We start from the raw sequence: 27,441 nt of genomic DNA, 5'->3' as shown, positions 1-27,441 counted from the left end.
GTACACCAAGATCCTCTAAGGAGGAAAACAGGGACCCAACTATCAGAGAGCTGTATCCAGGGGCTTGCAAGTTCTGCCCCAAAAGTGTGCCAAAAGCTAGATAAAAATTCTTACACAACACAGCTGTCATGGCTCAATCTTTGCTTCAATAAACTTCTTTTTCACTTGCCATTCACCTTGTTTTCTGGGCTTGTCATTTTCGATTGTCCCTCAACAATGACCTCATAAACTCAAAACCAGCATCACGGGGGAACTAATCTTTCCCTCACACTGCCCTGTTTCCCTTAGCCTTCTACCTCTGCTCAGAAAGGAAGCAGAAGCCATTTCCCCAGGAGGGAGGCAGCTCACACATTGCGGGATGTTGTTCCACCATACTTTGGACAGACCTAAGTGACTTCCTGGGAAGGTTACATTTCAGGAATCTACTCCTGGTGGCACATTTTCTGAAATCAGCCTGCAAGTCAGACAAAAAAATTCTTGTGTTGCGCTGTTCTTGTCTGAGTGGGAAACCTGTTCACTGTCCACCCTTCATTTTCAATAGACAGGACTCTCATTTTTTTATGGCAGCTTTACATTTCCTATGTATGGCCTAAAAAAATCAGATGTTAGGCACCCAATGGGGATCCCTGCCAAGCAAATGTGAGACCACCCAGTCCTTGGGAAAGATATCAGAGAAGCCTTCAAGAGCTTGTCCTTGAGTGAGGTAAATGTAGGGTGCCTACCTGTGGTGATGTGTACATGACAAGATGGGTCACCTTTGTCAGTTGTCTATTGAGAGGCAAAGCACTCCCTTTTCACACATGAAACTACTAACTCTATGAGCCATTTGCTGGCTCTTCATACAACTAGTCATTTCATTGATTAATAGATTTCCTTCCTTTCTGGTGAGTGTTCTCCAAATAGGTTACCCAGAGGCAAGACAATGCCTCACAAATATATCAGTGATATACTTACCCACTGTGTATGTATGAAACATCTGTAATGTACCAGCATCCCACAAGGCCCTGAGGACACAAAGATGTTACAGTTGACAGACATCCTAGCTTGAGCAGAAAAAAGAACAGCCCCACCCCACAGCTAAATCATTTCAAATGTAGCAAACACCTTGTGTTTATAATTAAGGAACACCCTCCTACAGGTGCCCACAATCGGGCCACGTGCACAAGCCTGGGCCTATTCAGGTGGAGTTAAGTGTAGACCCAAGTGTTCACACTAAAAAATTTCCTTGCCCTATTACAAAACAACCAACCAGGCAGCTTGGGGAAGTCAGGCCCTATACAACTGCCTGCCTCACCTATGGAGGTGTTCTGCTACCATTTAGGTGGTCAGGTTTTCTCTCCCAAACTTCCCACCTCACGCCTCTTCAGAGGCATACTATCATTTTTGATAAATACTGTCTTCCTTTTACATTAGAAGTCTCTTTCTCTTCTGTACTTTCCTTGGCCTGCTTATTCCCCTTTCCCACCCTAGGGATAGTGTATTCTAATTTTAGACACTGTACCCAAAGAACTGAGGTCACTTCAACACTATCCTACCCAAGGACCTCTGCCAAATGACAACATATTGGTGCTGTGATTTCACTAATCCTAGTATGTTCTCATCCTCACCCCTCCCCCACCATAGTCTGAAAGCGACACTACTTTTGCTGCTACCATTCCCTGCCACCCTAGTCTCTCCTCTCCCCCTACCACTCCAAAAGCACTGACTCTTTGGAAGCAGTAATTGATCTCACCTATCCTTTGTTCTCAGCCTCTGATGGGGAGGTAAACTGGCCAGGACCTAACTTCCCATTGCCACATCCTCTGCAGAATGCCCAGCTTGTCACATCTAGATGGAAATTCGGTTCTCTGGGCTTTTCACAATCTTTTAAAAGGCAAGCTCTTTCATTCTAAATTTTCCCTCTCTTCACCCCCACTCCTATTTAGAAACGATCAGTCCACTAAGTTTAGTGGGCTCTATATCACCCAGGAAAGTGGGACCTTAGCAGGACTCTGTTTGAAGGTCACATTTCCCCGAGACTCTTGAAGACACCAGGTGGGCCAGCAGGGTGCACAGACAAGGCCCATTCCCTACCTGGATGCTAGCACTGCCCAATGGCCCAAACACACACATAAATAGCAGGCCAACAACCCTAGTACCAGCACCAACACAAAAGGCAGGGTGACAACCAAGATGAAAAGCAAGCTGAACCAGCTACCTCCCCCACACCCAGCAGAGATGAGAGGAGAGCCAAGAAGGGCCTGATGTAAGTGGGAGAGGAGACAGATGGAGCACCAAATGGAGTCATCAGAGGCCACACAAAACTCGTCCACAAAGTGGAGAAGGAGCAAAGAACCACAGGAGGAGTGGAAATATAAGCCTCCATGGTACACCTGATTCAATTGTCGACACCCATAGTTCCAGCTGCTCAGGGGACCGAGGCAACAATGCCCAATCCTGGAGGTTGCACCCACGAGTTCCAAGAACTACTATGTCTCTGGAGTGGGGGGGGGGACCCCAGAACACATCCAGGAGAACTGCTTCTAGACCAAGGTTCCCTGAGGGATGGGGACCATCCCCTCTCCAGTGGCCAGGCAAGTAAAGGAGTGCATGCCTTGACCCAGGCTCACCAGGGATGAGGGGTTGCTTCTTCTCTCAGGCAAGCAGTCAAGGCAGACTCACTCAGTCTCTGTGATTTATGTAATGTTCCCTCTCCTTTTTCAAAACAGACAATCACTCCCCCATCCCCCAGGCCTCGTCACTGGGATGCATTTCCAGCACTGGGACAAATATGACCCTCAAGAAAAAAAAATGGCTCATCTTTTTCTGTAACTCTACCTGGCTTCAATACAACCTGTGGGACAAAACAACCTGACCTTTAAAGGTGTCTCTTGACAAGAGTTTATTCTTTATACAAAAATAAAAATTTAAGTGTATTTCTGAAAAACAGTAAGGGGAGCTTAGTGGGACTGATATAATGCTTTCAGTAATAGTTACAATGAAAATAACTAGATGTTCTGTCAATTGCTAAACTTTCTTCAAAATCCTAATCTTAGATCATAGTCCAAGCTGGCAAAGCAGAAAAGCACCTATCTGAAAAACAACCTAAAGCAACAAGGGCTGGGTATTTGGCTCAGGTAGTAGAGTGCTTGTCTAGTAAATATGAGACCCTGAGTTCAAACCCCAGTACTGCTAAAAAAAAAAAAAAAAGTGAATTTCATGTAAGCTCAGCCTAAGAGCCACTCCTTCTAAACTTCTTAGTTGCTTAAATTTGGCCAAAAATAGCCTCGTGGGCACTGACTCCTTGCTCTCTGTCACTTCTTCCCTGATTATGTTGGTCTAGTGACAAGGGACAAAATGATTGAGTCCTGAAAGCATTATGCAAAAATATAAGAAAGTAGGTGAATAAGCTCTGTGACATATACATAGACTGCGAAAAAAAATGAAAAAAGATCTCAATGGTCCCATCTGGAGGGATTTCCAGCATAAAATGGTAGGCAAAGAGACCAAAATTTTTCTGGACAATGCCAGCATTTGGCTTTTTAAAAACAAGCACATTTCCTATAGAGGGCAACTAATGGGTGCTTGTAGCATTCTTATCATACAGTATATGTCATTCGGTCACTATATTTTTCTGAGTTGACACCTGGAGGCTTTGGAGATGGATGGCAGGTCCTGTTTCTTCACCTCGCTGGTGGTAGTGAGTTGTTTGCCTGGGGATAATTCATTAAGCTATGCTTTTTGTTTTTGCATTTTTTCATTAACTGTGCTCTACTTTATAGTAGAAAAGGTTTCACAAAGGGCTGGACTCTTGTGTACATCTGAAGGAAAGTAAAGAGATCAGGAAAGTTTATGAAAAGCCAACAGAGAGTGGTGGGACTATTGACTATAGTTTTTTATTATCATAAATTAGCTGCACAAATGGGTTTCACTGTGACATCTCCACATGTATATAACATAGCCACACTACCACGTGGGATCTTTAGGGTTTTGTTCTGATTTCCTGTTTTTCATTGTATTTTGTTGGCTCACAACGTCAGGCTGGGGAGGGGGTAAAGGTCTGAAAGAAATTCCCCTACACACTGGAAATAGGGACAGGAGCTGGGCCTCCACCTGTCCTCCAGCTAATCCATTTGAGAAGGGACCTGACCCCCATCCAAGTGAACACATGGGGACACACACAAGCACACACACGCACACACATGCACACACAAACGCCTGACTCACTTCCAGGGATTCTGACATGCACGTGACAAATGGAAAGAGGAAAAGGAGGAATGGGAAGGTTGGCCAGAGTAATCGGGGTGGCCGTGGTTTAAGTGCCTGGGCCACTCCAAAGTTCCTATGTTGGAAGGTCAGCCCTACGCTGGGGTATTAACAGGTGGACCTTGGGGAGGTGATGAGGCCATGACGGCGGAGCCCTCAAGAGTAGGATTAATGTCCCTGTAAGAGGTTTCAGAAAGCGGCCTGGCCCTTTTGCCCTTCCCATCCCTTTCTGCCCCTTTAGCCAGCAGGTGCACAAGGCGCCATCTTGCAGAGGACAAGCTCCACCCAGACACTGATCGATCTTGAATTTCCCTGAGAAGTTCAAGTTCTGTTCTTTATAAATCACCCAGTCTCTGGTACTTTGTGATAGCAGCACAAACAGCCGGGGGTCCTTAACCCTGAGAGGGCTTTGTGCGTGTTTCTGTGTTGTACAACAGAATGCCTGGCATGGCACAGGTGTGGAGAGGATGCTGAGTGGGTGAGCAAGATGCGTCACGAGTGGGTGCCGAAGGGAACGTACGAAAAAATGATGAGTGACCAAAAAATCGTGAAACGGCATGGAGGAATCTCAAGTGCTTGTCGCTAGGGTAGAGAGGCCGTCCGCAAAGGCTCCAGCCGCTGAGGCTCTGGAGGAGGGGACCATGAAGACCGGGAGAGATGACTGGTTGGCAGGGCTTGGGGCGGCAGGATGGACAGACAGCGTCCCTCAGGGCGGAACCCGGGCGCCCACGGCAGCCCCTGCACGCGCCAGGCCGGGAGCGCGCTTCACCGCGGCAGCGGAGCGCGTCGCCGTCCCCGGGACGACGATGACGTCACCTCGCCCGCCTCCGCTCCGCGTCTGCGCACGGCCCTAGGGGGAGAGCTCGAGACCCGGTCCGGGGCGAAGCCTCATGTTTAGAACTTAATTTTAATTTGCGGCTTTCTGTTGTGAAAGAAATGCTTTCTTTTCTCTTTCTTTTATTTAGAAATAAATGACACTTTCTTTCCTTTGGGCCGATTCCCTATTTTCCACCGCGCGGCTGGAGATCGCGTTCTGTTAAAAGGCCTGGCGTTGGGGAAGTGGCCGGGAAAAACAGCGGCTTTGACCCCGACGTGATTTGAACACGCAACCTTCTGATCTGGAGTCAGACGCGCTACCATTGCGCCACGAGGTCGCCGGAGGAGGGTGGCTCCCGGTCCTTTAAGGCTCTGGTCCGCTCTCCCTCCCGCGGGGGCCCCGCGGCTTCCGTCCGCACCGCGACCGCGACCGACCGATCGATCGTCTGCGCGGGAGCCGCGGGGCTCGGGGCGGGGCGGGCGGCGCCTCCGCGGCCACAGCCGCTGTGACACCGCGCCGGGCGGGGGACGGACGAGGGGCACGCGGGGTCACACGTGGGACGCGACTGGGGACGGCGCCGGCCGGAGTGTGCTGAGACTCATTTTCGAAAAAAACTGGACTTGAACAGAAAAGTGCAATAAAGAGTACGAGAGTGGATGGAACTGGAGATTACCGTGTCGAGCAGGGTAAGCCGAGCTCAGAAGGGCAAATGCGGTTTGTTTCCCTCCTATTCAGAGCCTAGACCAAAACAAAGTGGTAGTAATGTGGCAAGGGCGGAAAGGGGGTCTGTTTGTTGGGGGAGGCAGTGGAGGAGGAGATTGGGTGACTCTGATGGAAATATATTACACATGTATGAAAACAGCATAGTGAAACCCACTGAAAACTGGTAAAAGGAGGAGAGGGGCGAGGGATTAAGAAAGACTAATAGCAGGGGTGGAAACCTTATTTTCAAAGGTTTGTTTCATCTAAAAATTAAAAAGCACTATCATTCTGTTCGGTTAATATGTGCATTCATGTTGTATTCCCCTATGGTAAAGAGGAAGGTAGCCAGGTGATGGCTCACACGTGATCCCAGCTACTACTCTGGAGGCAGAGACCCAGAGGATCACTGTCAGAGGCCATCTAGGGCAAAAAGTTCTCAAGATTCTATCTCAACCAAAAAAAAAAAGGAAAAAATGTGGGTGTCTGTCATCCCAGCAATGCCAAGTGTAAACAGAAGGATGGGGTGCAGGCCTCTGGGCTGTAAATGTGAGACTCCATTCCCAAAATAACTAAAGCAAAAAGGGATAGGTGTGTAGCTCAAGTGGTCGAGCACCTGCCTAGCAACAGTCAAATCTCTAAATTTAAATGGAAAAATGAGACCTGTTGAAATTATTCCAGGAATGGGGGGAGAGGGGATAAAGGAAAATGATGGAGGGGGTGAATTCAAGTACAATATATTGTAAGAACTTTTGTAAATGTCACAATGTATCCCCCATACAAGAACAATAAAAAAATTTAAACCTCTAAATCTAAATTAAGGACCCTCTGGGTCTTGCCTTTCTTCCTCTCCACCCATAGCTGGTAACTGAGCTCTTCAGGGTCAGAGCAGAAGAGGGAGATGTCACCTGCAGGGCCATGCAGATGTAAGAGTTTTGCTGTTAGTCTCTGCTTTGTAAGTGTTGGAGCCTGGCTCAATGGCATGTCCCAAACAGTTGATGCCTCACACAGTCACTATTATATCAAGCGAGAGACAGGACCAGCTGTTGCAACCTTTTTAAAAAACCTAATCCTTTTGAAAAAAAAGGAAAATATCATTCCTTTCTCTAATGATATTTGAAAAGTTCCAATAAGTGAGATAATTGTTAAATATCATCATTCTAATACAATCTCCTATCCACCCTCCCCAGCTGAAAGCCACTCCTAGGGTTATGAACTATTTTATAATAAAAGATAAAATTTTTGACAACTTATTGTGTGCTCTGTGCTAAACATCTTACAAGGGCTGGCACAATGGCTCAAGTGCTAGAGTACCTGCCTAGCAAGTGTGAGGCTCTGAGTTCAAATTCCAGTTCTGTTGGGAAAAAGTCTTATAAGCACTTACTGAATAACTCACAACGCTTTATTGTATATTTATGCTCGTATTTCTCCCATTTTATCATTTTACAGATGAAAAACCTGGGACACAAAAGGAGGAGAAATTTGCTCAGACACACATCTAGAGAGTGGCAAGGCCAAGCTTTGAATCCCCCAGTTCTGATGGTTTCATTAGCTGCCTAACAGAGCACTCATCATTGGAATCTGTTTCACCCTGATTTTCATTCAGTCACAGAAAAACATTTTGGGACATCTGCAAATTAAGATGCTACAATATGAAGCCCCCCAGGAACCAATGTGCCACACCAAGTCCCAGCAGAACAGCAGCTGTGGTGTGGAGGGGTCACTGGTCTACAGAAGCCCTCTACCTGTACCCACTCAAAAGCCAGTGAGCTCTTCTATGATTTGAACGTGACCCCCAAAAGTTTGTGTGCTAGTAACTTAATCTCCACATTCATATTTTAATGATATTTGGCTACTTGGGAGGCAGTGGCAGGAAGATCTTAAGTTCAAGGTCAGCCCAGGCCAAGATAGCAGTATGACCCTATCTCAAAATCAAAATAAGGACTGGGGATGTGGCTCAAGTGATAGATTGCTTGCCTAGCAAGCACGAGGCCCTGGGTTCAATCCTCAGTACCTCAAAAAAATTATATTTGGTGATGGGACTTTAGGGAAGTTACTAGGATTAGATGATGTCCTGAGGGTGGGGTCCCCATGATGGCATTAGTGACTTTATGAGAAGAGGAAGCGACCTGAACCAGTAATGCACTCAATCTCCCACAGGGATGTCCCCCACCATGCTGTGACACAGCTGGAGGCCCTCACCAGATGCTGAGCAGATGCAGACCCCCTGCTTCTGCACTTCCTGGCCTCCAGAACTGTGAACCAAGTTCACATCTGTTCTTTATAAATTGCTTGGTTTGTGGCATTTAGTCATAGTAATGGAAAACAAGCTGCAGCAGGATTTCACAAAGCCCCTCTTGTGTCACAAGTAACAAAGTAGGGTTTTTTAGTCAATGTTTCCAAATGAGAATATGAGTCTAGTGAAACTAACCCCCCAACCACACCCATGCGAAGCAGCAAGACTGAGATCCAGACCCAGGTCTCTCCCAGAGCCACAGTTTTTTCCCTCTTGGCCACACCCTGGACAGAGCCTCTAGCTCTCTACACCTTCCATGAATGACCTCCTCAGCCCTGGTGAGAAGCTGTTGCAAGCTCTTGTTCCCCAGGACAGAGCAGAGGTCATTTCTATTTGCCTGAGAGCCCAACTCCCTTCTGAGGAATTGATCACCACCCCAGCCAGAATGCTTAAAAGGCTTTTGTAGAAACTTCACCAACACCCTAGGTTGGGAGCATTTGTTACATTTCCAAATGTGGTTGTACTGCAACAAATGACTGATATTTTTTCTTTAACCATGGAGCTAAAAGCTGCTGAACACAGAGGGATAGGATGCTCACAGCCTACCTGGAGGTAGGTCAAACCTTCCAATGAGTAGGGCACAGCAACCGAAGATGAAACCTGGAAGGAAGACTTGTTACTGGGCAAGGTGGCCTTAGGGAAGAGTGTCTGGGTGAAACAAAATCCAGAGGCGCCCTGGTGAGGGAGAGGGAGGGAGCAGATACTCCTGCTCACAGCAAGTGACGCGAGGACAAGAGAGGCTATGGAGAGGATGCTAGCCACCCACCCAGCCAGGCAGAGGACTGAGCCTGGAACACCTCTTCATTGCAGGTGCACAGGCAGGAGTCTTCCTGATGGAGAAACTCATAAATCACCCAGACCAGTCCAGGAGCACAGGTCGGTCACCACAACAGTGACAGCAGAGCAAGGCCTTCTCTACCCTACCTTCTCCCTAAAAACTGAGGCACCAGGGCTCCTTGCAAACCTGGGCCAGCTTCCCCATGATACAGGAAGGATGCAAGCTCCTTAATGCAGGTATGTGTTTCTTTCTCACCATTGAGTCCTCAGCCCCTGGAACAGAGCCTGACACGGAAGGGATGCTTTGGTTGCCATAAGAAGAAATCAACAGAGACAAGCAGGTGTCAGTTCACCCATGGTACCCATCTGGGCATCAGCCATGGACAAGATACCAATCAGGAACAGCATCTCCCCATACCAGGATAGCCCTGGCCCAGCCTCTGCTCCACTCTTCTCAAAGACAGTGTTCCGTGGGTAACCAGTGGCATTGGGGAGATTTTAGAAGAATCCCTTTTCGGGGGAGCAGAAGTCAGGTTAGATACATTTCGTACATGAGGAATATAGCACAGAACTGTGAAAAGTTCTGTACCTTAAATGTGAGGATGAGAGAGGTAAGTGGCAGGTAGATAGATGATAGATGATAAGTAGATGATAAATAGATAGATGATAGATAAAAGAGAGATGATAGAAGATAGATAGATGACAGATGATAGGATGAGTACAGATATATATACACATCTATGTATATATGTGGAGATATATTTATGGTACAGAAGGAAAGAAATTTACAATACTCTCTTCTCTTTACCTCCAGTTGGTTTTGTGTTTCTGGACTCCTCTCTCCCACTCTATAGAAGGATTTTATGGAAAGAAATGGAAATTTCTATCCTTTGTTAGGGTGGCTTTCTGTAAAATATAGGATTTGCTACCTGGAACTGGAACATTAAGTATGCAAGACTCTCAGCTGCAAGAGAGAATTGCAGGTTGAATTGTATCCCTGCCTGCCAAAGATTGCGGCCTGATGTCCCGTGCCTATGTATGTCACCTTATTGGCAAACAGGGTCTTTATTGAGATAATTGAGGTCTCTAGGGTGAGCCTAATCCAATGCAACTGGTATTCTTATAAAAAGGGGAATTTGGACAAAATAGATTTTGTGACAATAAAGTCAGAAGTCAGGGTGATGCATGTACAAGGTAAGGAACAATATAGATCTCCAGAAAACCACCACTAGCAAGGTGAGAGCCAGGGAACACACTGTCCCTCACAGCCGGCAGAAGCAACCAACCCTGCTGCCATCTTGACCTGGGACCTCTGGTCTCCAGAACTAAGAGGTAAAGCATTCTGTGGCTTAAGACATCCAGCTTGCAGGACTTTGTTACAGCAGCTTTAAGAAATGAACCAGACAGATGCTAGCGTAGGCAGAGAAAACAGTGTCATCAGGACCCGGTCTATCTAGCTCCAAATCCTTCTGTCCTCTACTCCCAGACAAGCAGTCACTACACAGTGGCCAAGAAGTCCTATACTTACAGTTTTCCAGCTTCAAGTCCTCTCAGGGGAGAGATGTTTTTCCAAGGAACTCCAACAAAAGTCCTGCAATCAAGTCTTGGTGACTTCAATCCTGGGGAAGGGGCTAGCCTTCATCCGTATTCTTTATAGAGCACTGCGTCCAGGCAGAAGAGACAATGAGCAGAAACTGTCAGGCCAGCCCTCACCATGGCCTGTGACCTGTCCTAGCTCACTGCTTGTACAGCCTACAGGCCGGCATTGACCAGTATCACAAATGAATATATGATTACAACTTGCCTGGGAGCCTAAATGTGGAAATTTGACCCAACCAGGGAGATCAGAGAAGACGTCTCTGAAGAAGAGATAGTTGCACCGAAGTTTAATGGATTGAGTAGAAGTACAATTGAAGAGAAAAGGTAAGAAGCTTTCCAGGAGGAGGAACAGAATGTACAAAGGTCAGTGCTGAAAGAGAGCGAGACTCCAGCAAGTCTGAGAAACAAGGGAGGTGGGGTGGGAAATGAGCTGGGGAAGATGGCAGAAACAGGTCACCAAGAGAAGCAAGATGAAGAAGCTTTGAAAGGCTGCATGCCCATGGCTCATGCCAGTAGTCCTAGGTACCTGGGGGGCTGAGATCAGGAGGATTGCAGTTGGAGGCCAGCTCAGGCAAAAAGTTTGCAAGACCCCATCTCAATGGAGAAACAGCTAGGCATAGTTGCACATGCCTATTATCCCTGTGACACAGGAAGTGTAAAACAGGCCACCTTGGGCAAAAAGCTAGACTGTCTCCAAGATAACCAGAGCAAAAAGGGCTGGAGGAGTGGCTCAAGTGGTACAGCACCTGCCTAGCAAGCATGAAGTCCTGAGTTCAAACTCTAGTACCACCACCAATAATAATAATAAATTTAAAAAGTTAATAAACTCTGCCTTTATCCTAACAGCAGTCGGAAGACATCAAAGGTTTTAAATAATGAAAGACACACCCAGACCTCTGTTTTGAAGCCACAGTGGGTACAACATCAAGAAGGATGGTGAAGGAGGTTGAAGAGCTGTCATAGTGGTCCATGGGATGCTCATCAACTAGGATGGAGGAGAAAAGAAGGTGGTGGATTCAGCATTGTTTAGGAGGCCAAGGCAACAGACCTTGCTGATTAATTAGACATAGAGTTAAGTGTGAGAAAGGCATCAAAATCGAATTTTGAGCTTGTATCATTGGTTTTATTTGGTGGAACCACTGACTGTGGTAGGACACTGGAAGAACAAGAATGTGTCAGTGTATTGGAGGAGAAGTTATTGGTCAGTTTGATTTTTTTTAAATTAATAGAGTTTATTTTTATAGCAGTTTTAGTTTTACAGAAAAATGGAGTACAGAGATTTCCTGCATACTTCATCTCCCTTCCATGAATTCGACTGACGAATCAGTACTAACACATTATTGCTAACTAAGGTCCATAACTCACCTTGGGAGCACTCTGAAGTACAGTTCTGTAGGTTTTGATGAATGTGTCATGCCATCCATCCACCATTACAGTGTCATTTGAAATAGCTCTCTGTGCTAAACATTACTTCCTCTTTTCTTTCCATTCCTCCCTTCCCCCTCTCACCCCTCTGAGCCTTTTCCATAATGTCATAGAGTTGGAATCCTGTTGAGCGCAACCTTTTCAGCCTGGCTTCTTTCACTTAGCAATAAGCATTTAAGATACCACTATGTCTTTTTATGACTTAATGGCCCATTTCTTTTTATCATTGAATAATATTCCACTGGATGAACATATCAATGTTTTCTTATCTATTCACCTACTGAAGGATATGTTAACTTCTTCCAGTTTTGTTTTGTTTTTTTGAGACAGAGCCTCATAATGTAGCCTAGACTGCCTTCAAACTTGCGTTCCTCCTGCCTCAGCTTCCCAGGTTCTGGGATTACAGACATAAGCTACCACACCCAGCAGACTGAGTCTAATTTTTTTTGTCAATTATGAATAAAACTGCCATGAATACTTATTTGCAGGATTTTATACAAACATTTTTCAATTCACTTGGATATATATCAACCAATAACAATAATAATAGTAACAATAATAATATATTGCTGACTTGTGTGGTGAAGATATGATTATTTATATAAGAAATGGCCAAACTGTCTATGGCTTACTTAGTGGTTATTTAGAGCAGCAGTTCTCAAGTCCATCTGGACCACTCTGGGCTCCCTCCCCAGAGTTGCTGACTGGTGGAACTGTGTGGATCACATCATTTGCAGTTCTGGTAACTTCCCAGGTGGTGCTGAAGCTGCCAGTCCTGGACCACACTTTGAGAACCACTAATTTAAATGGTTACTGGAAGAGCCAGGAAAGGCAAACCCCAGCAAGCCTCTCCTATTTTTCCTGGGATGTGGTTACTATGATGAAGGAGATTGGGTTAGGAAGAGACTGTAATATCGAACAGGCTGACAGGTCTCATTTGTAAAATCTTTGCCAGGTTCCCTTCTTCAAGCAGGCGTTGTACATGTGCTGGCTGCCAGGACCTGACTCCATATGACCCTGCAATCCCAAAGGAGCCTTCCCTAAGAGGACTCAAAAGGACCAAGGCTACATGGGGAATTTACCAGTGCCAGTCACTATGACAGTAACCCCAAAGACCTTGCGATATTTAGGGGTTCATGAGAGATTTTGTTGTCCTAATTGGGGATATCCAGCCCCTAAGTGGGAAGTAATCTATCTCTGCTATGCATATTGATGACTGAATAAATTTGGAATGATAGATAAACAGATAGATAGATTCCTCAACTTATGACAAACCCATGGTGAGTTGAAAATATCCTAAATCAAAATGCATTCAAACATCATAGCTCAGGCTAGCCTACCTGAAACATTCCAGAACACATACATTATGCCATAGTTGGGTAAAATCATGAGCCCAACCATTTTACAGTAATTTACTGATCACTATACTGCAAGTGAAAGACAGCATGGTTATATGAGCATGCTTTTGCACCATCATAAAGCCAAACACCATGAATCAAACTATCGTCTATCAGGGATTCTCATGTCTAGGTAAATTTTAAATGGCGCATAGAGATCATTGATGTATTTTTTCTTAACGCTGGATAGCTCAGATTGGGAAACACCAGGTTACACTCCCTGCTTACCAAATCCTCAAACAGCCATGGAGCTTCGAGCAAACCAATCCTACTCCCATAAACAAACGTCACTGGACCACAGAAGATTCCCTGTTACAGACTACACCAAGTCAAGGGGGAGATGGACTGTCCTCCCCTGTGGCATCCTCCCTGCTTAGGGAGGCTGAAGGGGAGGAGCAAATAGCTCCGTGGGACTCGGCCAATGCCCTCTCCTCCCTGCGCCTTCATTTCTTCTGCAAAGCTAGGGTGCTGAGCTTCCTTAGCTCAGAGGCCTTGCACTCTGAGCCGTGACCACAGTGACTTCTCTGAGCCATGCTCGGAACACACCCTCTCAGCACATATGGGAAGGGGGGGTGTCTGGTGCTGGGAAGGGCTGTGACCAGTCGCTAGGAAACCAAGGCAGACATTGGAATACATGTCAGGCCCAAAAGGCAAGGAGCTTAGACAATGTTACATTGTGGAGTTTAAAAACATGCATTTTAATAGCCTGGCTTACTGAGTCTGCGAGCTGGAACATTCTCCAGAGCCTAAAAATATACCAAGAGTGGACTGAATGTTAAACTATGCTTTAAAAAACTTTCAGTGTGAAAACAATTGAGAATTTCTTCTTTGAAACAGTTACCTGTCTTCTTTATTCGCATTTCGCTGCTGGACTTGGTAAGTATAGAGGACATGTGAGCCTCAGATGGGGTTAACATCAGGGTGCACAGGCTGGTTGGTCCTGGAGTCCACAGCAAGGAGAGTTGTTGTAAGTTTAGATCGCTCAAATGATCCTCCAAGCAAAGAAGTAAAGTGCTCTCCCTTTTCCTCTGACGCTTTGAGGTTTCTCTTTCTCAGCATCAAAGAGAGGACAATGGGTTCTTGTTCAATCAGGAGCCAAATTAGTATCTGCCAGACACTTAGTTCTTGGTGTCACCTGGCCCTCCAGCAAGCATGAGGATCAGTTCATAATGGTCTGAGGCATTCTGGTAAGATGTAAACTTGGGCATTACCATACCACTATAGCAGGGAAGGAGGACCAGAAGAGAAACAGACAGACTGTGTTCTGATAGTGAGGCAGGGGGAGATAAAACTTAAAGAATTGAAACATGAAGAAGGTCACATAGCACTAGGGAAACGAAATAGCCAATGAAGTTACATGCAGCCATATGTGGGTTGAGCTTTGCTTTTTGCTTCTGTAACCTGCTTACAAGGGTACATAAGGTGAGACCTCTTTGTTCTCGGGGCTCAGCCTTTGGACATGAGTCCTCTGAGTCTGTGCCAGCACAATAGACATTGCTTCCTGCTAATCTGCCTCAATGTCCTGTATCTCAGCTTGAGATTTCCGCAACATTTTTTGGGGGCTCATTGCCAGCATTGCTGAGGTGGTGATTTGTCACCTCCCTTGTCACCAGGTGCATCCCCACAACCACTGGGAGAAGATCCCACCAGGAGGCAACAGGCAGCTTCATCTGGAGAGGGATTCATCCGTCTGGCTAGTCTGGGTGAAGGTCTCCAATGCACAATGGAACCCGGTGAGGCACAGGAACCAACCTGGAAGCACCGCTCATCAGACTAGTAAGAACCTGGGTTCAAATTCAGGCCTGCCTCAGGAGGCAGAAGAGGAGATTGATCACCTCCCAGAGACCACTAGTAACAGCCTTTGGGGTGGAACTTTGTCTCTCAGGTTTAGGGAGTAGGGTAGAAGTACTGTGATATGCAAAAGTGTGTAAGACCCTCTGAGAGTTAACGGGGGTTGATCTTTTCCAGGAAGTAGGCACAACTGGGGTTAAGGGATGAATAACAAAAAGTTCAATTCCAAAGGGGTAGACTCCCAAGAGAACAGACACATCATCCACCATTCCTCTGGGTACAATTTAAAAAAATTTTTTTTTTTTGAGAGTACACTCTAGTTTTGTGTGTGTATGTATGTCAATTTGTTAAAAGAACAGGGCAAAATTTAATTTGCTCCTAGAATTCCAGCTCATCTTATGTGCACTTAAGTTGACTTTTTTTTCTGGCATGCTTAATTTATAAAACTTTTATGTGTGTGTGTATATGTGTGTATGTGTAAGCATCTTCAAAATGATTCTTAAACTGCTGTTATAAGGTTAATGTTATAGTCAAGGTAACAAAAAATGAGTGTTTATTTTAAAGATCTCTGTTATAGACTGCTTAGGCTTTTTACATATGAACATCTTGAGGATGTTCTTATTAAGTAAATATAAAAAAATTATTACTCTGTTCTACTTCTACTTTTAAGAAAACAGTTTTCAAACTTATTTCGATCAGGTCTCACCAGGATGCAGGCATTCAGGGGTTAATACTCTGGCTTAGACCAGAGGAGGGAAGAAAAAAAAAAAGCCTGCAACAGCAATCTTAAAGTTTGAGTAGTTAAAATGACCTTAGCCTATTTCATTTTGTCATAAATAAAATCTGGGATTGAATTCTCTCTTATAATACATAGGTCTATTAACAAATGGGCTTTCTATAAATTGTTTTTATACAAAACATAATTTTAAGGTTGCTTTCTTTCTGGTTTTTTGCATACAAATATAAGGTTCTAAGTTAAAAAGTTTTATGAGTTATTTTCAACAAGTAACAAATATATCTATGTATTTTTTTTAAAAGAAAAGGTTAAAAATACTTTTAAATTAAAAAATGGATAAAGACAAGCTCTCCAAAGGGATATAAAATAAGTTGTCATAAAGGTACAGAGTAAGTTGTCATAAAAAGATGGAGCTTATACATGCTTTTATAAGTGCTTAAGTTAACTAAAATCCAGTTATATTAAAGGTTTTGTAAGGTTAAAATTTAATGTGCTAATGTTAAACTAAAACTTAATTCTCTAAACTCATAACAAGACTATCTTTAAAATATTGTTCTTAATAGCATTTTCAAAAATTGTCTTAAAAATGGTTTTTGTTTGGTCAAGATAACAGAAATTTTTGGTACTACAGGTTAATCCACAAATTTATCAAAGCAACAAGAGTTTATTAAAACACAGAGAAGCAGGAGACAGCTGAGCACAGAGAAGGTGCTCAGCTGCACTGATGTGAAGGTTGAGACAGATTTACTTACATAAAGCAAAGTAAAAAAAAAAAATGCCAAAGTACACCCTCCAGACAGGATAAAGAAATAAAAACTCAAAAAGGAGCCCCACACTGGAGGTCAAGACGTCCAGTTTTTATTGAAGTCAACAGAGTAGAGATGTTAGTCCTACTTCTTCCACATGTCAGGCAGAGGGAATTTTTGGCCTGGGATGGCCAGATTGGGCTGTTATTTTAGGGGGGTTCCATTGACTACAGGTTGGTGGGATCCTGCTGTATATCATGAGCCATCTGTTAACATCAACAATCTGAGATATGATCCTTTATCAACATCTGAGCCATGATTCTTGGCCATTAGGTTTCCTAACTCCACACTTAGTCCCCATAAATATTTACCCATGTTCTCTGGTGACTTTTGTCGGGGTTTTAACTACTAAGGTAACTGAGTCATGTTCATTTAAGAGTTGGTTAACAGTGAGGACAGCCATGTTAAGACTGGACTCCCTCCCCCACTTGCAGATGGCTTACTAGAAACTCCCCACTCAACTCCAAAGACTGACAAAGAGGCAATTGTTAACCTTTATCTCCCCGGATGGACGCCAAGGACAGTTGGGCGGTGACCTAACTACAACTTATCTTTCTTGGTTGCCCAGCAACAGTATCCCTTAGTGACCTTCCTGGTACTTTTCCACTAGCCGGTATATCTAGCCCAAGCCCGTCCATGGCAATGGGCTCAAGCTCTCTTGCTGGGGTCTCCCTCCACAGGGTTCCTGCCTGAACAATAAACCCTGCACTGGTTTGAGCCATCTCTCTGCCTCTCCCTGCCTTTTATTTTCTAACAGTTTATGTAAAATTTTCTAGATGACCTCATTGTTAAACAACTGTTGTCTTGGGTGATTCTAATACAGTTGTGTCTGTGACTGGGCTATTTGGGTTTGCTAAAACTGTTTTTCTCCCCTACAACTGATAAAAATCTAAGGTTTTTACTTCAAGAACAACTAAACTAATATGTATATATAACCTCTATAGAGCTATGATGCTATTGCTGGTTCCTTATACTAAATATATTTATGTTTTTCAAGTATATCAAGCCTTCTAAAATATAAAATTCAGATAAACACAGTAACAGAAAGTTAATGGTACTGATATACTTTCTGTTACTTGCTAAATTCTCCATCAAATTTGTAATTTATCGTTACAGTTCTGATCCTTTTGGGTATTTACAATCAAGTCCATAAAAAATTACTCTAATAAGTGCTTATGTGTCAACCAGTTAGCTTTTTAGACATCTGCTTTTGTTGGATTTTGTTTTGTATTGTCCTTGTCTAAAAGCCTATTGCCTGAGGGCCACTCCTTCTAAGGCTCTTTGTTGCTTAAATTTGGCCAAAAATGTCTAGTTGGCGCTGACTCCCATCTGATCTGTTCATTATTTCTCCTCTCCCTGCCCCACATGGAACCAAAAACAAACAAACAAAATCCAGGAAAGAACAAATCCTCACAAGGAAGAAAGAAAATGACCAATCAAGGCAGATCTTCAGTCTACGGCCATACCACCCTAAACATGCCCAATCTTGTGTGGTGTCAGAAGCTAAGCAGGGTCGGGCTTGGTTAGTACTTGGATGGAGACAAATACTCAGAAGAAACTGCTCAGAGACAAGCAGTTTGGAGACAAGAGGGGAATGCCATCAAAGTTCAAATGGAGTCACTCGTGCCAGACCTCTCAAAATAACCAACGCCAAGAGGATTGAGGAAGTGGTTCTTATACATGTATGGATAGCTGGCATTAAAGCCCTTCCAGACACAAACTCATATTTTTTAGACAGGATCTTCTACTTAGAGACAAAAATGACTATTTCTACTGGCTCTAAATATGTCCTCTGATACTTAAAGATGGTGGTTTTAACTTTTTTAAAACAATGTGTTTTCTTGGACATATATACTGATAATGTATTGTTGCCATGGTAATTCTACTCGTTAAAAAATAAAAAAGACATTGGCTAAAAGAATAAAATGTCCAACCATTAAAACCCCATTGGTGGGGCCCTTTTGTCGTTGTCTACTACTCCCACCAGTTAAAGTAGCAGTGATTGCTCCTTGGATCCACCACAGTTGAGTCAAGCCAGCTTCTCCCCAGTGGGAGTGCGTCCCTAATCAGCTTCACTGTATAAGATCACCCCCAAAATGTCAGCATCCTCCCTTGGCAAGACCCCACTTCCCAGGAATCAACCGGGGACCATGAATGGCAGGACAATAGCCCTGTTATAGTCACTTTGGGAAGCTGACTAGTCTACACATGGCAGAAGCTTGAGGAGTCGACTCTCCAATGGGACAGCCTCTTTTCTATGCCAGTTATTTCACTGTAATGCACTGTCACCCCTTGTATCTGTTGCTGTAGTTCACACCCAAAATCTTTGCCATAGGTTTAGGAGAAACTGCAGCCACCAACTGGACTCACGGCAAAAGGTTTTTATTAGCTTTCTTCTCTCTTTTGGGCAGGATGCATAATTACTGTTTATTGTTACTGATCTGGTTTCCCTTTGAGGCCCCAGAGCCCTCCTCCTGTGACCTGTGTATACATACTACTCAAGCAGGAAGTGTTGTCACTAGGACTTTACTTTTCCATACTTACTATTCCTGTGCAGGCTCTGTCATTGGGTCATGTACTCACAACCATACCACCTATCTAATGCGCTCCCATGGTAATCAGGATATCTGCTTCAACCCCACTTACCACCCTCGGGAGCAATGGTTAGAGATCAGGAGCGTCTGCAATCCTGGGAACCTCGTCAGCCACACCCAGGTATTTAGCCCTGATAAACCAGTGTCAATGTTCTCTGATGCATGTTCGGCCATAGACAAAGGTAGATGTGGACATACAGGCTGAGGCTGTGGAGGTCTAACTTGGGAAGGAGCCTATATGTCAAATGATAAGTGTATGTGCCAGGAAGACAACTCTTGGCCATGTGATGATGTGGGTTCTTATTATTGTCTTTACTGGGGTTGTGTTTCATGGGCCACATGGCAGGGGGCTAAATACACAGCCCCTGACTGCACCCACAGCACCTGTAACCCTGTAAATTTCACTATACTTAAGCCATCTGATTGGACACAGGGACAAATAATTAGCATAAGGATAAATGGAAAAGGCCTTGACCCTGGGAGTCTGATGCACCTCAAATCAGTAACTGCTATCCATGGGAGTTCCTCATACCAAGTTTTTCACTCCTTTTATGAGATGAGGAGTGAATTTTCCATCTCTGCCAAAGCTAAAATCTTGTTCCTCTCACTGGCTGAGTCTATAGCCCAGACACTGAATGTCACTTTGTGCTGTTTGTGGGGGGACCCACATGGGAGACCATTGGCCTTGGGATGTAAGGGAGCTGGACTCACGAGGGCCTTTTAATGAGACTGCTTTCCCAAAACACAGGAAAGGCATCTGGCTCCTAAAAACTTCCATCATCGAAAATTACTGTATCTCCTCCTCAAAAGGCCAGTTCTCCACCCTGGTAGGGGATTTAACTAGTTTAGGACAGAAGTTTTACAATCACACTGCCCAAGAGACTCAATGGTGGGAAGCTCCAAACCACACAAAACCCCACCCCATCCACTGGCCAACTTTTCTAATCTCCGGAAAGATTGAAACAATCTTATCATAAACATAGATTGGCGGAAACCCAGGGGGCTATATTGGATCTGTGGGAAGCAAGCTACCTAGAAGCTGATTTGGGTCTTGTGTGCTAGGCTCAATCAGACCATCCATCCTTTCTCTTGCTTCCCCTCAGACAAGGTGAAAAACTGGGAGTCCCCATATATAAAGAAAGATTAAGTAGACAAAAATGGATGCCTTACAAATTAGCAATTGGAAAGATAACAAATGGCCTCCCGAGTGAATCATCCAGTACTATGGTCCTGCCACCTGGGCAAAAGCTGATCCTGGGGCTATCGCACCCCTATATATATGCTCAACCACATCATCAGGCTGCAGGCTGTTGTTGAAATTATAACTACTGAAACCACAAGAGCCCTCAATTTGCTGGCAAAACAAATCACTAAAATGCACAATGCCATCTATTAAAACTGCTTGGCTTTAGACTGGCTGGCTTCTGAGGGAGGAGTTTGTGGGAAATTTAACATAAGCAACTGCTGCTTACAGATTGATGATGAAAGAAAGGTCATAGAAGAGATCACAGACAGAATGAGAAAGCTCGCCCATGTCCCGGTCCAGACTTGGAGAGGATGGGATCCCAGTGACCTGTTTGGAGGATGGTTCTCTGCCTTAGGTGGATTCAAAAGCCTGGGGGCAATGGGCCTAATCCTGGGAGCATGCTTAATACTTCTCTCCTGGTTCCCCTGGTATTTCGGTCTATCAGGACCATTATGGAGACCACTATAAAAAGGAAAACAGACACCCCTATAATGATGCTATAAAAATACAAACCCCTAGCTCAAGATGGGGCTCTTTGACACTAGGTGGGTCCACGCATCAAAGCGGTGAGTGATGTAGCAGGGAGGACCAGAAGAGAAACAGACAGGCTGTGTTCTGATAGTGAGGCAGGGATGGCAAGCAGAGAGATAAAACTTACAGAACTGAAACATGAAGAAGGTCACATAGCACTGGGGAAATAAAATAGCCAATGGAGTCACATGCAGCCATATGTGGGTTGGGCTTTGCTTTTTGCTTCTGTAACCTGCTTGCAAGGGTATATAAGGTGAGGCCTCTTTGTTCTAGGGGCTCAATCTTTGGACATGAATCTCCTGAGTCTGGCACAATAAAATGTTGCTTCCTGCTAAACTGCCTCAGTGTCCTGTATCTCAACTTGACATTCCCACACCACCATCACCACCGCACGCAACTTTTCTCTAATCCACACAGAAATAAATTTGCAGATCTAGAAGAAGCAAAAGTTCTTGACAGTGAAGGTAAACCACTGTATGGCTGTTAGTAAAAGGCAGGAGGAGCTGGTGCACCAAGTGCCTTCAATGGTTTTCTCAAGTGAGCTCTGAATCCACAGACAGTGAGGGGGGCCCAGAAACTTAGGGTCTGTCACCAACCAGAAAACCACAACAGAGAGAGAGAGAAACAGAAAGAAAGAGAGAAAGAGAGAGAGAGAACATCTGCACACCACCAAGAGAATTTCCCCTTTCACCATGGCTGGGATTGGACAGCCACATGGAAAGCATGAGCATTTCAATAACTGGCTATCCTTATGGAAAATAAAAAGAAATGGGGTCTTACGTTAACCAGCATATTGCTGCAATGATGCTATATAACAAAGACCCCCAATACCTCAACGAACATGTATTTCTTGAATGTCTATAACATGTCTGTAAGTCAACTGTGACATAGTGCTGGTCAGATTCAGCTCTGTTCTACAAGCTTCCCATTCTCTGAAGCAGCAGGTAGCAGTGGCTACCTGGAGCACGCACTTCTCATATTGCAGGTGAGGAATGCAAGAGGGTAAACCAAACCTCATGTTCGAATTCTCATATTGGGGGCACACATTATATCTACTCACACTCTAGTGACCAAAGCAAGCCAATTTGAGGAGGCTGTAAAGCATAAGTGAAGAAACTGTTAGGAGATAATGTAGGAGAATAGTATCCTTATGTTCTTAGGGTAAGAAAGAGATTCCCAGATATGACACATAAAAAGAAACAGAAAAGAAAAGGTTGACCATCTCAATGTTCATCAAAAGTTCAAAGTAAGGCAAGATATTTGCAACATATATCAATGGCAAAGGATTCATATTTAGAACATATAAAATACCCACTAAATAAATAAGAAAAACAGACCTGTGCACACGGGAACTTAGTATTTGACAGATGGCGTTACAAACCAGTGAGAAAAATCTGGAATATTCAGTACAAGGTTCTGAAACAACTGTCTGTCTACAGTGAGAAAAACAGAATGAGGTCCCTACCTTACACTGTATACCAAAACCAGCTCCAGTTTATTTAAAAGGCTAAATACTTTTAACTTTAAAAGAAAATGTACTATATCATCATTACATCACATAAGGAAAGTATATTTTCAATTAATTCTGAAAAGCCAAGCCATAAAAAAAGCTAATTAATTTGACTATTAAACTTATGTAAGTCAAGACACCCTAAACAAAATTAAAAGTGAAGTTATAAACTATAAGATGTTTTAAAACTGTAGTTAAGGGATAAATGTCCACAGTATTTCAAAGATGTTCGATACACACTGAAAAAATGAGTCCGAGATGTTTGAAGAACTCCAGGTGTCTCCTGTGGTGTAGCAGAGTGGTGTGTGTGTCTGTGTGTGTGTGTATGTGTGTGTGTGTGTGCGTGTGTGTATGCTGTTCCCCACACTTTTGCAGAAGTAATTCCTTCGACTTGGGATGCTCTGTCCCCATTTTGTTCCTGGAGCTGTAAAAAAGATTTCATGAAAATTTACACTACCTCCCTTTACGCTTGTCTGGCTTGTTTTGCACCGTCTTTTAGACAAGCTCTAAAGACATTACAACTCATTGTGATTGGTATTATGCCTCTCCCAACTGCCCACTCCTAACATAAGCTGTCCCTGTTTTGGTCAACAACCCTTGAGCATCTGCTGCAGGCCCGGCTGTGTCCTCCATACTATGGTATAAAGATGATTTGTGAAGGTAAACTTTAAGGAAGGGGGTGAAATACAGAATTCTAGGTGACAGTGTGCCGTAAACCCAGAGGGAGAAGAAAGGAAAAGTTGCTCCAAGACGTGTTTAAATGCTCATCAATGGGCATTATCTTTGATGTGGAAAGAGATATGAAATTAGATGCCTATGAAGGCTCTCCAAGGGAAGGCACTTTCAGCCTAATTTGTAGATGTTCCCACCATCTGGGTGCTGCCACTACCCCATCTCTGTTTTGTCAGTGGAGCTGCCTGACCTTAGAGAGGGGTACACCATGGCAATATGTCCACTCATAGACCCACATATCAGGAGCTGGAGACAGGTGCCAGGTGAACCTAAGAACAAGAACAGCAAGCACACAGTGTCCTTCAACAGCTGCCTCTTGGCTCTTGGCGGTGGCAGCCCTGCTCATGGCCCCAGCTGTCAATGACCACCAGTTGCTTCATCTTCTGAAAAGAAAAACTACCTGAGTTAGCCTCACTGGATCACCAAAGAGGCAGCTTACCACCTTCTGCTTTCATACCGGTGTTCCTGCCCCTCCAGCCAGGAAGCCCCAAAGAAAGTAATACATGAGTTGGACAAACTGAGAGTCTGTGTCTAGCCCAGGTCTACAGTTGAAAACCAGATGGACATGTCTGCCTTCACCTAGGTTGGTGGAGGATGAATACACACTCAATAAGTGGTTATGGAGTGCCATTGGTGCCTGGCAGTGTAAAGGGGGACAAGAAAGACTCCTTGCTGTCATCGTGCTTACAGACAACTGGAGGGAGCTGTTTAGTTTTATGTGTCAACATGACTAGTCAGTAGTGTACAGCTATTTAGTCAAACACTAATATAAGAGTTGCTGTGAAGGGTTTTTTATAGATATGGTTAACACCTATAATCTACTGACCTTGAGAAAAAAGATTCCCGTGATTATTTAGGTAGGTCTCAGTTGAAGGCCTTAAGAGCAAAACTAAGATTCTCCAGAGGAAAAAAGTCAACCTTGAGACTACAACAGCTCCTGTCTGAGAGGCCAGCCTGCCTCCTGCTTTTGGATTTGTCAGCTTCCACGATCACCTAAGTCAAATCCTTGAAATAAATTTCTGTCTGGTTCTGTTTCTTTGGAGAACTCTAAAACAAGGAAACCACACACACACATGTAATTACAGGCAGTGTCCTAATGAGACAGATTAGAGGCACCACCTCTCTCTGGGATACTGGGATCGAGTTAAGCATTGTTAAAACACTGTTAAATTCTGTTAAGCCAGTGTTAATGTTAAAGATGAGCCCTTTTGTAAGTACCCCTTTTAATGTTTATTTTTCCTTTAAATATGCTAAACGGTTGGAGTTTGGGGTGGTTTGACCCCTGGGGGTGTTAGAGCTTTCCCTAGTGCCCTGGCTGCCTTGAGTGACAGACTGCCAAGCAAGCAGCTGGACTGTCCTCTCACCAGCACCACCAGCTACTTCAGTCACTCCACGGACATGTCGAGGAAACTACATGACAACTATAACTGCTTGCTGCTGAAGCACAACTCTGGGTCCTGGAGGCATACAGCTTGTGTTGGACTTTTTGCCATCACAAGTCTGGCGAGCTCTATGTGATCCCGCAGCCATTTCTACTCAGGTCAGAGGGAGACCCCTTCCTCTGATGGCCCAACCAAAGGCCTGTGACTGGTCCAAAAATATTCCTTCATTTGCCTGGAGAACTGCCACGATTGGTGTAGACACCTATCACACCCTTTCTGGCTATATAAGTTTGTGAGCAGCTGAGGAATCACCTTCTTGTGCTGCCCCCTGGTGTTAGATTAACCCCAATAAAAGATTCTCCTCAGTTGTCTTTTCTTGCTTACTTTTGATTCTCATCATTAGTGGAGCACGCTGAGCAGGTAACATAAAAAGAAGAGGAGGTAGCAGAGGTGGAAGCAGCAGCAGAACAGCAGCAGCTGTAGAAGCAGCAGCAGTCACCACCAGCAGCAACAGAGCTGGTGGTGGCAGCAGCAATAGCAGTGGCAGTGGTGACAGTGGCCGAAGTGGTAAGAGGCAATTTAAGAGTTCCAGAGAGACACCAGGCAAAAACAAGGAGCAGAAGTGGAGAGACAACAGAAGTAAAGCGAAGGTGAGAGCGGGTAGAGAGCTAAGGCAAAAGTAAGATAGAAGGCTGCAAAGAGCTAGAGAAGAAAAACTATGGGCCCTGGTCGATGGAAGCACTCCAGGGAGCTGCTTAGCCTCAAGGGTTCCAACATCTGAGGCCCAAGGGCAGTAACACTAGCCACGACTGTCAAAGGCTGAGGATTCTGACATATAAGGCCCAACAACTGTAAAAGAGTCACTGCTGTCAAGGAATGAGGGTCCTGACACCCCCAGAGAGCTGTAACACTTGTGCTGTAAAACTAAGGAGTCCCAGGAACTAAGGCCATACAAGAGCTATAAGACTAGAAGGTACTACCTACTGCTGCTGTCTGCTGCCATTCATTGCTTTACAACCTGAGGATTTAAAAAATGCCAAGGGCCTGGGATTATTAGCATTGGAAGAGTTTCCCCTCACCTACTCACAATTCCTATCTGCATAGAGCAAAAGGACACCAGCCAGCTGATTAGAAACACTAAGTGCCATGGTGTGACTGGGAAAACTTTGTAATATAAGGATTAGCTCAGGTTGGGTCTTTTCTGTCAAATGATTTAATCAGTAACCACCACTGTTATGTTAGTCTCACTAACTTGTTTCCCATAAGCTTCATTGGCACTGCTTAACCTGATAAACATTTCTATTAAGAACAAAGGGTTGTTTTCCTTAGCTGGGCAAACTCCAGTTTCCGCTAGATGCCCTGGTCCTGGAAATGATAACCTAAGACAGTTATTGCTTCCCTAAAGTTTTGAACTTCATGTCTCCAGGCCACTTTCCCTGACTCCCCTTTGTAATTCGCCAACCGCATAGGCTGTGAACCTGAAACCTGCCCAATCCAGGAGAGAGGCAGCATTGCGTTAGAGATAAAACCTGAACAGATTTCCCGCCTGGTGTGCTTGCTAGTCAGACTCTCCTGCAAAAGTAAATTTTGCCTTGCCTATTGACTTCTGAATTATGTCGTCTCTCTCGTGACACCCTAATATCCCAAATTTATTTCTAACAGTAGTGCTTAGCAGAGTAAGCCTAAGACAGATGGCTCAAATTTGAATCTTGGATCTATCCTATACTTAGATGCACTGTGTCCTAGGGTCAATTTCTACATTCTCTAAGCCTTCATTTTCCCATCTACAAAGTGGAAATAACACCTCCCTCACCAGCTTATTGGAGGGGGTTACTGCGTTGGACACACAGCTAGTAGGAAGCCAGGACTTCACCACAAACATGTCTAGTGTGTGACCCAACCCTCTGCCATATATGGAGAGCTCCTTGGCAATTACACTTTAGCTGCTTGTTCTTTAACATTTTTGCCATAGACAACCACACATTGTTACATTTCAATTCTGCACTACAGGGATACTTGCTACATTTATAACTTTGGCCCAATCCTATAGCTGAGTTCCAGGTTTCCATTGCATTCTGCTACTTTGTTGTGTCCTACTGGCTCCAAACCCAGCATATTTTAAATTTATGCTCATCTTCTTCTCCTTGCTTCACCTTTCCACTTATATGATCCTGGGAAAGCCACTGATTCCCCCAGTCTGTTTTCTCACTTATTAAATGGAGCGGGGAGCAGGGGGAGAATTTGACAAGATCAGGAAGGAAGACAAACCACACAGAGTTCTTGTCTGCAGTACCTATCTTGATGACTGCCACACTTGTAGGTATTTTAGTGAACTTATTTGAGCAAGTGCTTTATTACTGTATTTAGTCATTCAGTAAATTATTTTAATTAATTGCACAATGGGAGAAATGGATTTAACTCACTATTTGCAGGTTAATAAGAAAACCATAATTTTTCATGTAAATTGGCTGCTTCATTTACATTATACATTGATTTGATGTACTGCCATCTAGTGAATGATGTGCAAGTTACAAAAAAAAAAAAAGGGAGGGAACAGAACCTTCAGAGAAAGGCAACATCCTAAAAGAAATGCTTAAAAATAGGAGCACGGATCCATATAGCATTGGTTGATTTCAATAACTACCTGAAGAACAAAGAACAGGATGTGTTTCAACTATAAAACAGATTAGAAATTAACAGCTCATAATCTTAGGATCTGTGTTAAATAAGTCTTTTACAGGGGACCACTGATTTAGACTGAAATCCTGTACTAGGCCCCAAAAGATCAAACCAAAATGGAGTAACTCATGCTAAAGTTCTATACCACCAAGCTAAAATTTAGCTATCCAAGAAATCAG

General features: G+C 44.2%; 1 long non-coding RNA gene and 1 other non-coding gene across 6 annotated transcripts; one reads left to right on the top strand and one right to left on the bottom strand.

The window, feature by feature from the left end:
- Window positions 1–5,026: 5,026 nt before the first annotated feature.
- On the top strand, window positions 5,027–21,295 carry LOC141413821 (uncharacterized). 5 transcript variants are annotated; one of them, XR_012438748.1, is made up of 4 exons: window positions 5,027–5,748; window positions 7,211–9,071; window positions 9,649–14,131; window positions 14,869–21,295. It is a non-coding gene; the product is annotated as an uncharacterized lncRNA (long non-coding RNA). The 5 variants fall into 5 exon arrangements; XR_012438747.1 differs by lacking the exon at window positions 9,649–14,131 and having other exon boundaries at window positions 5,062–5,748; window positions 14,869–15,031; window positions 17,985–21,295; XR_012438749.1 differs by lacking the exon at window positions 9,649–14,131 and having other exon boundaries at window positions 5,066–5,748; window positions 7,211–7,526; window positions 8,560–9,071.
- On the bottom strand, window positions 5,328–5,399 carry Trnaw-cca (transfer RNA tryptophan (anticodon CCA)). The gene has a single exon. It is a non-coding gene; the product is annotated as a tRNA-Trp (tRNA).
- Window positions 21,296–27,441: the final 6,146 nt, after the last annotated feature.

This window comes from Castor canadensis, chromosome 11 (genome assembly GCF_047511655.1).
Source record: "Castor canadensis chromosome 11, mCasCan1.hap1v2, whole genome shotgun sequence".
Taxonomy (NCBI): Eukaryota; Metazoa; Chordata; class Mammalia; order Rodentia; family Castoridae; genus Castor; species Castor canadensis.
This window is presented reverse-complemented; position numbering and strand designations above follow the sequence as displayed.